Below are 13912 nucleotides of genomic sequence, written 5' to 3'. Positions count from 1 at the left end.
ATACAAGTTGTGGGACTCATAATGGATACTAGATCCTGCAAGTTTCATTTCCCTGTGACATCTCCTCTGGCAGTGAGGGCGTTGCGAAGTTGCGACATCTGAAGACCGTGCAGAGGTTCACTTATGACGTCATAGGTCAGTGACCTGACCTGACCCAAAAATGCGGTTGGTGTTAAAAGATGCGGCTTGGATCAAAGGTCAGGTATGCCAAGTTTCAGCTCTCTATCGCCAGCGTGTTCGGAGCTATCGCGAAAAAACCCTATGGGGGGGCGGCACCCGCCCCCCCCCCCTCGGCCGGCGAGGGTTAAGCTTCAGAGCATCACTGACAGGTGGCATCCATGTCTTACGGTTTTCGAAATATCTCGAATTTCGGCTTTGCCCCAACTCCGGCATTGCCCCAACTTCCCCTAGGTATTTTTTGCCTTTAAGCGCCCGAAAGATATCGGCGGTACGGGACAAAATTATTAAACCGCTCGTAGGTAGAAAAATCTTTTAAACGTCGAGCCGATAGGCGAGACGTTTAAAAGATTTGTTCTATCTACTCGCGGTTTAATATATATTATTCGACGAAAAAAGGTAAAAAATGTAGAATGTAAAGCAGTTAGTTTAGGCTAGAACGTCAATAAAAATGTCACCCTCGAGTCGTCCCTCACCAATACCACTATGTTGCGTCATACCAGTTTCATCGGGGATCGACCACAGGTGTGGCGGTGTCCAGGTCACCTCAGGTGTCACCGCAGTTAGGGTACGTACTTATCGGCGCACCAGATCACCCAACAGGCGCACACACCCGTCTGAACATGTGGGCGAGACCGTCCGACGTACCGCGACTGTATTGACACAGCTGACACAGCATACAACATGTGACACGTAACAAATCGCCGGCGTCATGGCGCTGGGTAGCCGGTATACCTAACCTGTACGAGTATGTTGAATGCTCATACTCATACTTATTCATACTTATAGGGCGGCACATACTTAGGTATATATAGGGCGTCATACATAGACCGTCAATGCTTTCCTTAAATACCTACACATACATATGCTTTCAGAATTGTCAGTATGAGTATTGAGTAGTCGCCTCTGCTCCTTGCTCAGCTAGGCTTATCATGGTCTTCTCGTTTCGTTTTCTACTGCGTATACCAAGCTCTTTTATTAATTAAAAGGCCGCTATCATAAAACATTACACTATAATTACCCAGATGTGAGATCGCCAGGAATGAAGCAGAAATAAACCGTTTAAGTAACTGCTATAGAAAATGCAACCGATTCTGGTACGAGATGCTAAGCTTAACCCGCGCCCTGCTGGGGGGGGGGGGGTTGTTTGAACACCCCCTTGTGGTTTTTCGCGAATATCTCAAAAACGGCGGCGCGGAGCGCCGCCGTTGTTGGTACACCTTATCATACATCAATTCTACACATGTTGTAAAAATTTCAGATCAAGGTCATTCAAGGTCAGGTCACCAGGTCACTTGAAGTGACCTCACCTCATAAAAAGTTTCAATGTCTGCCATAGCTACACCGAGTGACCGATCGCTTTGAAACTTTTAGCGATTGCTAAGAGCAACAACATGTGCAAAATGTATATCTTATAATTTTGATATCGATGACCTAAGGTCAGGTCAATTTTGCGACCTCCCGTCAATGGGAGAAAATTGAAATGTGCCTCTTTTGGACAAATGACATTATAAACACTCCCCCAAACACTGAATTACAAGTAGTTTAGACATACTGAACATGAAAATGGTGTCTGTGACCCAGGGGCGCGGGAACTACTTTCCGACTGGGGGGGGGGGGGGGGGGCACACCATAATAGAGATTAACCTAGGGTACCCCCAAATCTAGTTTTCTCACCGGTTTTAGGCTGCACTTATTTTTCACTCCTCGGCTTTTTCAACAAAAAAAGAAAACATTTGCAAAAAAAAGTGTGGTATTCCGTCTCAAAGCTGTGGGGGCACCGCCCCCACGGCCCCAGAGTTGGGGGGGGGGAGCAAGCTGCCCCCACTGCCCCCCCGGCTCCCGCGCCTATGCTGTGACCCCTGTTTATGCCCCTGAGGTCATCTTAGGTCACGAATGGTACCTAACAGTTTTTCGCAAATAACTTTTGATAGAGGCATGCTAGAGCGATGAAAACGCCTTAGATGTGTTCAGCTCGACGATACGGATCGACTGATATGCAACATGACCCTTTCCGGTCCGGTCATGACCTTGACCTGAGGTCAAATTTTCAAGTTGACTTTTCAATGTCAACTTATAGTTCATTCGATGCGTCTTGACGAGAGGAACACGATGCCGGTAAAAGTAAGCTCGTAAAAGGCTTGGGTCAAAAGTTATTGCAGACAGTGGCGGATCTAGGATTTGAGTTTAGGGGGGGCAAACATTGCGCCGCCAGGCAAGTCGGCGAGAATTTCAAATGTCCAGTCTTAGGAACAAAAAAAAAAAAAAACGAGCTACCCCTATTTTTCTCCTCGGATTTCGGGAATTACTATTTTTTTATTTTTTACATTTTTGTCAGTCCGGCCAAGCCAGGGCAGCGCAAAAAAAATTGCAGCACCCTGACTCCGGGAGATAGTTAGAGAATAGCTCACCGGCGCTATGGACGGTCCGTCCTCTACCTCCCGCATCACCTCGGCAAGACCTCGTCCGAAAGGTCCGCCCGCGCCGGTTCTCAAGGGCTTCTGTATCCGGAGACCGATAAGGGTGGCAGCAGCAGGTTCATGTGTAAATGCCCACGAGTACGACCAAAGGCCACATCAGCGTACGTACCTGCGATACTATACGCAGTCAGGGTTGCCACGTAGTTAAACGTATTAACAGTTGTTTCCGGTAATAGAAAATGAGATCAGTCGATTAAGAATCCCAACAAGAAATAGACGAACAGCGCATTTGTTTTCGGTCCTGCATTTATTGATGCAATTACAATGAACATTCCTTAACTTTGGGACTAAACTTCGCGAGCTAGCAAAATTATACAATAAGTGTTACTTTCCAGAGGAGATAAACGATGCTTCTACAGACTACATAGGACCACAGCGCAACAGCCAACGGAATCACACTGAACAGCGTTAAGTTCCCACAACATACTGAGCTTCTCGAACACCTCGCAAACCAAAAGCTCTGACTGAGCCGGGAGCCCTTCTGTGTTTGTCCCCGTTACACGGCCTTTACACTGCCGAATTTTGGTACACGAGTGTGCACGAATATGCAAGTCATCCTATGTCGCGGACCGATTCGGGATCTTTCTTCCACGGTCTTGGCATTTCGCAGACCAGTCGGTGTGCGTATTTACAAATTGCAACCGAGCTCCGCCGTAGGGTATTTTATTTCCGCCGTAGTATATTTCACTTGGGGGATTTTCTACCATACATCTGCCTGAGCTTAGGGTAATTAGAATTTGTCGGCGACGTTAAAAAATGATGCACCTTTTTTCGCAGTATAGGATATCGCATGTGCATATTTCTGCCTTTTTGGGTGCGCTTTATCGGTTTTTCGTGAGTAACTCGCGTAAAAACCGTCCGATCGCGACGAAACTTTCAACACCCCCGATTTTATCAATTTTACACCTACCCTGAAAATTTCATGACTCTGACCCAAATGACCTTTGACCTGTGACCTATTTCTCGAGACCATATTTGGCCCGAATCGCGATTCGGCGTATGTCGGCTCGCATTAGCCGCGCGGTTGCAGTCTTCACGTGGTTTCCAGCGTTGAAACATGTGATATGATGCTGGTCCCATGCATTAGGGTGGGTGTCAAGGTCACCTGAAGGTCAGGTCACCTCAATGACCTTTGATGACCTCGGTTCACTTTTTCGAGTTTTACATGTTTCTAGGCTAGTTTTAGAGCTGATTTCGAATTTAGCAACCATTTGAACATTACAGGGGGTGTAACGAAATTATCCGGACACCTTTCTTCCCGCTGTAATTAAAAAGCAAAACAATCTGGTACTTTTTCTTTTAACTGAGCTTGTAGCCACCTTTCATAAAAACAGTGGCGAATGTTCTGGAGCATTTCAGCCAATGGATTCTCCAGCACACTGGCTTTGATGTGGACCAACGCCGTCTAAACCTGTGCCTGCGGTTGAGCAGTGCTTATGGCGGGTGGCTCTTCATACACCTCCTGCTGAACAAGAGCCCACAGATTTTCGATTGAATTGGAATCGCGACTTTTTCCAAGTCATAATCGTTAGCCCAGAATGATTGAAGGTTCTATCGGCATCACTTCCCGGTCTTTTAGGGACTTTTAAGTAGCGCTCCGCCCCGCATGAAGACAGCATGGCTTGAATCAAGATTACTGCTTGAATCAGGCATCAGTGCGCGTTCAGAAACCGTGCCCTCCTATGCCGTCTGGTTGAGCGCCTCCAATCATGCTCCACCACCTTCCCTGGAAAAGCTCCACCCTTGCCTATGGGGCAAAATATAAGGGACAAAAACACAAGCACAGATAAAAACAAAGCAAAATTAACTCATTACCTAATGAAATTCAGGCTGGAGAAAAAACATAGGTAATAGGTATCTATGTCAAATTAGAATGAAAGATTAAAATCAACCTGACCAGGCCTTACGGTCTGACCTGACCTGGTCCTAACCACCTTACTTCGCCTAACTTAACCCAATTCAACCTAGCCTACAACAACACCTGCAGAGGTACCTTCCTGGAAAAATGACGCCCAGGGAGGTGACTGTCCAACTTATTGAAATACTACCATGATTGCTTGTCAAAATGTGTGTCATCATGCTCTTGTTTGACAAGTGATGTAAAATAAATGTGATATTCAATAATTATTTTATTATTTATTTATTTTTCGGTTCACCCGACAACCACAAACAAGTGGGCATATCTCCTGACTGTTGACTGTTGACTTTGAGTGATCAAAATATTCAAATAATCATGGTACAATGCTGTGCATAGTGCACACTAATCATGCTGTTTTTGTGTAGGCCCTCTGCACATTGTTGTGTCCACTGCTATGTGCACCTTAAGTAAAAAAAGTGACTGGTGGTACATGACAAAAGGTTGTGCAACTGTGAAGTTCATGCCCTTGGCCTTGCTGGTGCCAGATGCCTATAGCTATAGCAGGATCAGTGAGGGTTGTAGACATGCTACATACATTGTGCAGTGAAGATATTGGCACAAAGTTCATCCGTAATTACTATGCTTGACACCTAATGTAAGAAGCGACATAAATGCCCAGATGATAAAGCTCTCTGGTCAACATCACACAAATTTATTGACATACTTTGCAGGTACATATTTACATTCATGGCAAATACTTTTGATTTGATTCAGAAACTAGTTGCTAGTAAGCTTGCATTTTTAGGTACAACAACGACCATATATTAAATCATAAAACACCTTCTCATGGCATTCATCACATACCTTTTTACCGAACAAGTACCTACCTAGCTATCATGCAATGATTCTAAAATTTGTCCGCAATCCATCTGTATCTCAACTGACACAATGAATTTGAAATACCCTGACAAAACCTATAACTGTACATAAGAAGAGTGCAATGCTACAAGAACTATGACTTTCTGAAGTTATTCTCACATGCTGGAATGTTGAAACTCTACTTTTGTCGTCCATATCCACGTTTGATTGAGCCATCATATAGAACTGTTTTCGTTCTTCAGTCACAAGCTTTCGCACAAATCTTGAATTTTTACACATCATCTTGAACCATGCTTCAGTCTTTCCAACAAGGTACTATGTAACATCAAAGCAATTTTGATTTGTTACAACAGCTTCAGATCATGATAGGCTTGAGGTTTGTTACAACTTACACCATTTCAATTTGCCAGACAAATCTCTACAAAATGTGGATTAATTCCCAAACTCAGTAATTGATCATATCAGTATTTGCAGTTTCCACACAATGTTTCATAATACTATTCTATGTTTATACAAAGAAACTCAAATAATCCACAAATTGTTATTGAAGCACTCCCACTTCAAGAATTCACAGCAACAACAATACAAATTCAGAAGCAAACAAACATTGCGCCAGATTTCGTATCAAACGCGCCATCGTCCTGAAATTTCTACCACAGACGGTAGTTCAACCGCAGCCGTAGTGCGAAAACCCCTGCCCACCTTACCCCACGGCGGAGCTCGGTTGCAATTTGTAAATACGCAGTCGGTGTCCACCGCGCGACTTTTACGGTTCGTCACGACCGCCACGAATATTTCATGAAAAATGAAAATTTCGTGGCCGTTCGCCGAATTTATAATAAACGAACATTATCGCCAAACAGTCGCCGAGTCGCCGCCGACATGTCGCTGCGTGCGTCGACTTGTTGCCAAGGTATCGCCGACTATTCGCAACAGATTCGCCATTCATTCGCGATGTTCGCCGAATCATGGATCAGCTTCGACCCGCGCACGATTAGGGGGGCCCCCCACCCGTTTTCTGCAAATCGGGCTCTGTCGGCGAACTGTTCGCCTCTGTCGGTAAACTGTTCGCCGATTTCCTACACGACGTGATTCGGCGACAGGGTCGTGGCCAAAATTCGGCAGTGTAACACGGCCTTTAGATAACGGTATGGCTCATGAAAAAGCCGCGATTGGTAATCTTCTTTACGTTATTCCTCTCAGAAACCTATCTCGCACTTGTTCTCAAAGGCACGCAGTACACCGTTCTTTCTGGCCATCACTGAGTGACACAGCGGCAGTAGCTCAACCATATCGTTCAGTGGAAATGCTAGGTACTAATGGATATTTAGACCCACCAATATTTTTTCAGCTCCTACGACCTACACCCATGCTATCTAGCAATAAAATATTATGCAAACACTTCTTATATACCCATGCAAACCCACCACTGTCCAACCGCTCACCAGTTGTGGTGACCCCTGACCCCACTGGCGTCTGGCGGTCTGCTGTTGACGGTTTGTTTACTTGGTTCAAGGTTTCAATAAATCGCGTTATTTTTTTTTATTTTTTTTTTGGTAGCAGTAGCAGTAGTAGCACTGCTGATGGATGATGGACTGACATTCATGGGGCGGAGGACTTTTTATCAGCTCACAACTTAATATCACGAATATGACAACCTTCTAGTCCTCCATTTATTTCACATTTTCTTTTCAAACACCATATTTTTAGTATTCAAGTTGTAGTTTTTTAGGGGGGGCAAAAATATATGTTTGCCCAGAGGTTTTCCGTTTAGGGGGGGGCAATTGCCCATTTTGCCCCAACGTAGATCCGCCACTGATTGCAGAAAAACTGTTTTCGAAGAAATCGGCTATTTTTGCAGTTTTTCCCCCTGCAATCTGCATGCAAAACCGTTGACGTCAGGTCAAATCTGAGAGAATTATTCAGAAAGGGCGTTAAAGGGACCCTCCCACCTTAACATTAGTTTTGAGTTGAGATAGCCAAGTTTGCGGCCAGGCTCAGAAACCACCATTTATCCTGGTCGCAACCCCCGCAGCTTTATGGTGTTCAAGAAATTTCTTCCCTTTACTTGCAGGGTGGGACCAGCGTGGTCCCTATCTCTTAACCATTACGGGAATCTGATGACGTCATCAGGCTCTCGAACGTCCGTTAAATGTTTGACTAAAACGTTTTGTAGCACGCGGTGGTATATGCTGCTTTGCGCGCAACAAATGCCGCACTTTCAAATAAAGTCGCTAGGAACAGCGGAGATCCCAAAAAGTAAACAAAAGTAAAAGTCTAATATCTTGAAAACCGGTGAATATTTTTCGGTGAAATTTGGTAGATATTCGTTTTCGCTCTTTCTGAACCGAGCGACATCACTTTCATGCCAATTCATTAACTTTTTTGAAGGTGGGAGGGTCCCTTTAATAGGGCTATCGAATGCGCTTTTCCGCGGCGCTGTAGCTCTATTGGTTCCCGAGTTATGTGTTGGCTTCTTGGAAATTGTCGACATTTGACCTGGAAATCGGCAAAATTTTGCCTTCAATGACCTTTGGTGACCTGACCTTTGACCTGACCAAAAAATTGACCGAAGTGATTTCGTCATTATTTTTGGCGCTCTTTCAAACGCCGCCTTCCGCGTATCGCTACGTGGCCCAGGAGCCGAGTTAGAAAGGGGGGGGGGGTGTTCAGACACCCCCCCCCCAGCAGGGCGTGGAAATCCAGGACCCCTAGCCGGGCGCGGGTTAAAAAGGTACAGGTCTAGCGGGGTTTAGCGGTAGGTTTTGCACCTAGAAAATTTAGTGTACTTCAGGCTATATCTTCGTCGTCTTAAGCTTGGGAGGAGCGACTTTATTTGAAAGTGCGGCATTTGTTGCGCGCAAAGCAGCATATACCACCGCGTGCTACAAAACGTTTTAGTCAAACATTTAACGGACGTTCGAAAGCCTGATGACGTCATCAGACTCCCGTAATGGTTAAGAGATAGGGACCACGCTGGTCCCACCCTGCAAGTAAAGGGAAGAAATCTCTTGAACACCATAAAGCTGCGGGGGTTGCGACCAGGATAAATGGTGGTTTCTGAGCCTGGCCGCAAACTTGGCTATCTCAACTCAAAACTAATGTTAAGGTGGGAGGGTCCCTTTGAAGATGCGATCGACTTGTTGGTTCACAAGCCGGCCATGATCGTGTAGTAGAGGTGGCAAAATGTGGACCCGAGGACCCGGTCCAAAGAACCAGTCTGGACCCATCTGGGTCCAGACCGGTTCCTGGAAATTTTCTGACGGGTCCAACCGGGTCCTACCATAAACTATACATCTTGCACACTACACATTATTGCAAAATATGAAGTGAATGTTTCTTTACACACAGTAGCTCATGAGTATTTCCAGTGGGAAATAGGCTGTTTACATGATGCAACTAATGATACCTAGGTACAAGTAGTTTGTATTAATTGACCTTTGAGAAACGGGTCCAACTGGTTCCGATTCCAACTAAGACCGGGTCCGACTGGTTCCAGAAATGTCCAGCCGGGTCTGGTTCGAGTCTGGTTCCCAAAATTTTCATCTTTTGCCACCTCTATCGTGTAGGTATACAATGGCTTCATCGTAGGTCGATTAGTTTCTGAGATATAACCGGAAATGTAAAAGTGCAAAACCTACCGCTTATTCTCGCGAGAGCTGTACCTACATTACTTTTTTACAAACGGGTCAAAGTTAGCGTACCTAAAAATGTATTTACCTATTTGTTTATTTTATTTACAGGATTCGGAATACCGGACGGGATTCCCATTGCAAGGCGAAGTCAATGTACGAAAACCACTGGCGGTCGCAGCCGCTGGCAAAAGGGGGGGGGGGGGGGGGGCCAAAGTCACACTCGCGGCACAAAACATTTATCCGTCACCGGAGGGGGGGGGGGGGTGATCGGCTAATTTTTTACGCCCACGAGGCGCCTAAAAAGTTGGCATTCCTTATGCTTCATCCACCTCATTCTTGCGTGAAATGTTTAATCTCAATTTAAGGCAAAATCACCAGTTCCATTTCCCGTCCCACGGTGTTTCCACCGGTCGGGCCACTGCACCATAGCGACGGATCGGTGTAGCATATACTGGAAGGTCGGGCACGCGGATTCATGACCTTACCACTATAACACAATTCGGAAAAGTACAGATACCTCTTGCTTTGAACAAGCATGTGAAACCCAGAGAGCATTTTCAAACCATGACATTTACCCATATAAATGTGTAGCGCCGGGAGAAAGTAGGTACACCGACCTCTGGAGACCCCCGGCCCCACAGGTTCCTGGTTTTCAAAATTGGCATCTGAGGGCCGCGCGCGACTCGTGCGGGGCTTCGCAACGGCTCTATTTGGGCTCGGCTCATTCAACCTGTCTTATAGTCCTACTGCTAAAAAGACTGGCCCTGAGCCCTAAGGACTTCATCAGTCTCCGCCAGCCACACACACCGGCTCATGGGGTCCCGACGTCGAAATATGAGGGAATCTGCGCGGGACCATCAGGACGTAAAGTAATCTCGATCAGGACCAACGTAAGGCTGTGCAGGAGTCTGTGTGAGCCCTGTGATCTTCAGAAGCCCACCCATGTATGTTTTCACTTAGAGGCCACTTTAGGGCCCTCAGAGGCCAGTACAGGGCCTGCAGACTGCAAAGGCCAGTAGTTTGAGACCATCAGAGACCGAGTTGGGCTCTCAGAGGCTAATGTGGGTCCTTACTCATTACAGGCCAACATGTGGCCCTCAGAGGTCAGCGTGGGGCCCTAAGAGACCGGCATGAGCCATCGTTGGACCCCAGAGGCCAGCAGAGGGCCCTCAAAGGCTAAGAAGGGCCCTCCTCAGAGGCCAATGCAGGCCCTTAGAGGCCGGCATCGGGTCTTCAGCAGCCAGTGCGGGGCCCTCATTGGCACCTAAATGTTCGTCTTGGGACACCAGAGACAGCAACAAGGCCATTAGAGACCGGTGTGAGACCCTCAGACGCCGGTTGGGGCCCCTGAGGCCGGTTAGGGGCCCTCATATGCCAGATGTGGGGCCTCAGAGGTCGATGTGGGCTCTTAGCGGTCAACGTGGGCGCTTGACCGCCACTGAAGTTCCATCAGAGGTCAGTGTAGGACGCTCAAAGACCGGTGTGGGAGCTATATTAACCCATTTATGCCCAGGAATATTGACCATCATGAAAATCGACGAAATCAGAATATGTTATGCTCCTACCAGGGCCTTGTATGGAATCGAAAATAATTTTTGCCTGCAGCAAAAGTTTCTCGAGAAAAACGTAAAAAACATGCGTTGCGAAATCGCAACGAAGGGCACACCGGGCGCCATCAGCGTTGCGAAAACGCAACGACGGGCACATCAGACGGACATAAAGTACACTGAACTGCCGTATATGCTAATATGTTTTGACAAAACATCAATCAACTGTTGACAACTATTGCTTGAAAATGCGGAACCCACATCCGTCATGCTCTATAGTCTATAACCCGCCTAAGAGCCTCAGTGAGGAAGCATAACTTCATGATTCGCGAACGGGGAGATGGCAACACGGTCATTATCAACCATTTACGTTGTCCATTGCTGTTCATTTAAAGTTGTGGTCGACACGTATCCAGGATGATGCTTTCTTTTTGGAAGCTAGACAGATCCATTACCTCCATCTATCAGACCCTGCACAGTGCACACTGAATACAATTAAACGGAGGATTGGGAGTAAACCAGTAACTCTCGTATGCGCGTATATCCGCAAGCATTTTTAACCACCCTCCTAGGAGTAAAGTTAAATTCCATTGCAGGTTAGTCGTACCCACTCTCAGCAAAAAGAAAAAAGGACCGATCCGGCTCTAACAAATTACCCGCGTAAGGCGTAGCGCATCACAACAAATCGACTCCCAGTTTATCATGTTTACACCTAATCCAAAATTTTCATGGCCCCACTCTCAGCGACCTTCACGTGTAACCTCTTTCTCGAGACAATGCCAGGACAGAATGGTGATTCGACGTCAATCCGTCCTTTCCATCTTCAGGATAGTTGAATCCTCCTCCACGCCTCATCCCCCTGTTCCGGGCTGGACCGGCAACGTATATCGCAATCGGGCAGCTCACATAGGAGCGCGCCTGTAGCCGGGTGCAGTGAGTGCTTGGGAGGGGGGAAGGGGGTGGGTCATGGGTGGCGGCTGCCCACTGGCTGGGCTCAGTCTCCAGTCTACGATTGACCGTGTCCGGTCAGACAAATGTCTCCCCTAATTCCAATAATCCTGCTAGCTCTAAAAATGGTCTGAATAGATAAAAAGCCTATCAAAGTAAGAAAACAGGCGCATACTCCACATCAAGCAGCTTATGAATCTATGCGAGTTATGAATCCTAAAAATTATTATTTTCCCATGGGTCCGCCCTCATTACCCCTGCCGAAGGGCTCAGCTACCCTCGGAGGGGGCCTATCCCACTATTTGCCGACCCTCAGTTATCTTTTCTAACGTAAATGCTGGTAGTCAGCAGATTCTATCCAGAGAATGGCGATGCCTATCTGTCGCCTGATACCAGAATACATCCCCGTTATTCATTATTTATGCGCAATGTACATAGTAGATCCAATTTCCAAAGGACCTAATTATCTCTCAGCTCCGTTAGCATCGCCGACCGTTTGATGCATGGGTCCTTTTCCTACCATACGATTTTCAGATGCATGGGAACACATTGCTTAGTGAACGAACAGCCCGAGGCCGAAAATCTGCGAGAGAAAAAGAAAGGAGTGTTTGTGGCTGTTTGAGCCAGCAAATATGAAATGTGTCGCAACATTTTACGTGCGAACACACCTTGCACTAAACATACCTATATATACGTCCCTCATGGCATAGGCGGCGGAGCGGGGGGAGGGGGCACCGGGGCACCGTGCCCCCCTTGATTTTGCCATTTTAACATTATCCCGATAGGCGTTGCATGGAAATGGAAATGGAAAGAATGAGACCAAAAGTCAGCAGTGCTCCCCCCCCCCTTAAAGGAAATAGTTCACTTTTTAACATGGGTTTTGAACTGGAATAGCAGTTCCGTAGCTTAGGCTGAGACGAGCATAAATCAGGAGCTTTTACAGCCCAACGATCACCCTAGGCAAAGATATTCTATTTCTCGTCCCGAAAAAGGTGTCTTGCGTTGAGGATGTGTGCCTTGCATATATTTCCATCCAGTATGAAAAGAGCATGGGTCCCGAAAATTCTTCAGAAACTAGAGAAATTATCTACGAGAACTCTAGCGAAATTCTCGTACTGATCAATTAGGACATTCAGGGGAACATTATCAGATCGAGCAGATCGCCCAAATGCCGGTGGCTGCGATAATTTCTCTGTTTCTGAAGAATTTTCGGGACCCATGCTCTTTTCATACTGGATCGCGTGTGCCTTACAGAAACTGAAAAGTTCTTCCTATATCAAAATATAGAAAAAAAATCTTTTGTTATAAAAAGGTTTTATTTTCTTTGCTGATTATTTTGAACATAAAAAATCATAAATCGTTGCAAAAAAAATAATTTCGTGAAAGTGAACTATTTCCTTTAATTGAAGATGTTCCGCCGCTACAGCCTCATGGCTACAAAATGAGAGAGAGAAAGAAAGAGAGAGAGAAAGAGAGAGAGAGAGAGGGGGAGAGAGTTGGGGAACGAGGAGGAGAGGGAGGAAGATGGGGGAGAGAAAGAGAGAACCCACAGCGTATCACGAGTGAAGTCTACTGTTGATATTCATACTTCCGCTACCCTGCCAATGTGCCCATCGTTGCGTTTTCGCAACACCGCTGTCTTTCCGATGTGCCCTTCGTTGCGTTCCCGCAACGCGACCGTAGTCATATTTGAAAATAGTCACAAACCCTTTTTGTAGCATTATTTCTTAACAAAATGCATATCTACGCTATTGTAGGGACTCTGCAGAATATGTTTACACAATTTTCATTACGATATTATTAAGCACTTAGCCTACTTATCTTGGTTTTCGTGACGTCATCACTCACAAAACCTTCGACTTCCCTCTGGGAGCTCTAGGCAGTAACTTACCGGCCGCACAGACTTGTAACTGCGTAGTATCATGCGCACAACCATGCTACACACGCTGAAACTTGTCTCATCGGTTAGTCTCTTTTACACACTTCTCAAGCTTCGATCACGTCGACGCTTGCTTGCGTTGCGAAAACGCAACGAAGGGCGTAAATGGGTTAATTAACCCGCGCCCAGCTGGGGGTCCTGGATTTCCACGCCCTGCTGGGGGGGGGGGGGTGTTTGAACACCCCCCCTTCTAACTCGGCTCCTGGGCCACATAGCGATACGCGGAAGGCGGCGTTCGAAAGAGCGTCAAAAATAATGAGGAAATCACTTCGGTCAATTTTTTGTTCAGGTCAAAGGTCAGGTCACCAAAGGTCATTGAAGGCGAAATTTCGCCGATTTCCAGGTCGAATGTCGACAATTTCCAACAAGCCAACGCATAACTCGAGAACCAATAGAGCTACAGCGCCGCGGAAAAGCGCATTCGATAGCCCTATTAACGCCCTTTCTGA

General features: G+C 46.4%; 1 protein-coding gene across 1 annotated transcript in view; it reads right to left on the bottom strand.

Moving 5' to 3' along the window:
• LOC122381237 overlaps window positions 1–6882 on the bottom strand; it is a 30787-nt gene extending 23905 nt beyond the window's left edge. Inside the window, exon 1 of the mRNA XM_043365192.1 lies at window positions 6840–6882. The gene's annotated coding sequence lies outside the window, so the exon portion shown is untranslated. The remainder of the gene's footprint in view (window positions 1–6839) is intronic.
• Between the last annotated feature and the right edge of the window lie 7030 nt (window positions 6883–13912).

The sequence above is a fragment of the Amphibalanus amphitrite genome, unplaced genomic scaffold, assembly GCF_019059575.1.
Source record: "Amphibalanus amphitrite isolate SeventyFive unplaced genomic scaffold, NRLGWU_Aamphi_draft 000116F_arrow, whole genome shotgun sequence".
Classification (NCBI taxonomy): domain Eukaryota; kingdom Metazoa; phylum Arthropoda; class Thecostraca; order Balanomorpha; family Balanidae; genus Amphibalanus; species Amphibalanus amphitrite.
The sequence above is the reverse complement of the archived record's forward strand: the minus strand, read 5'-3'. Positions and strand labels throughout refer to the sequence as shown.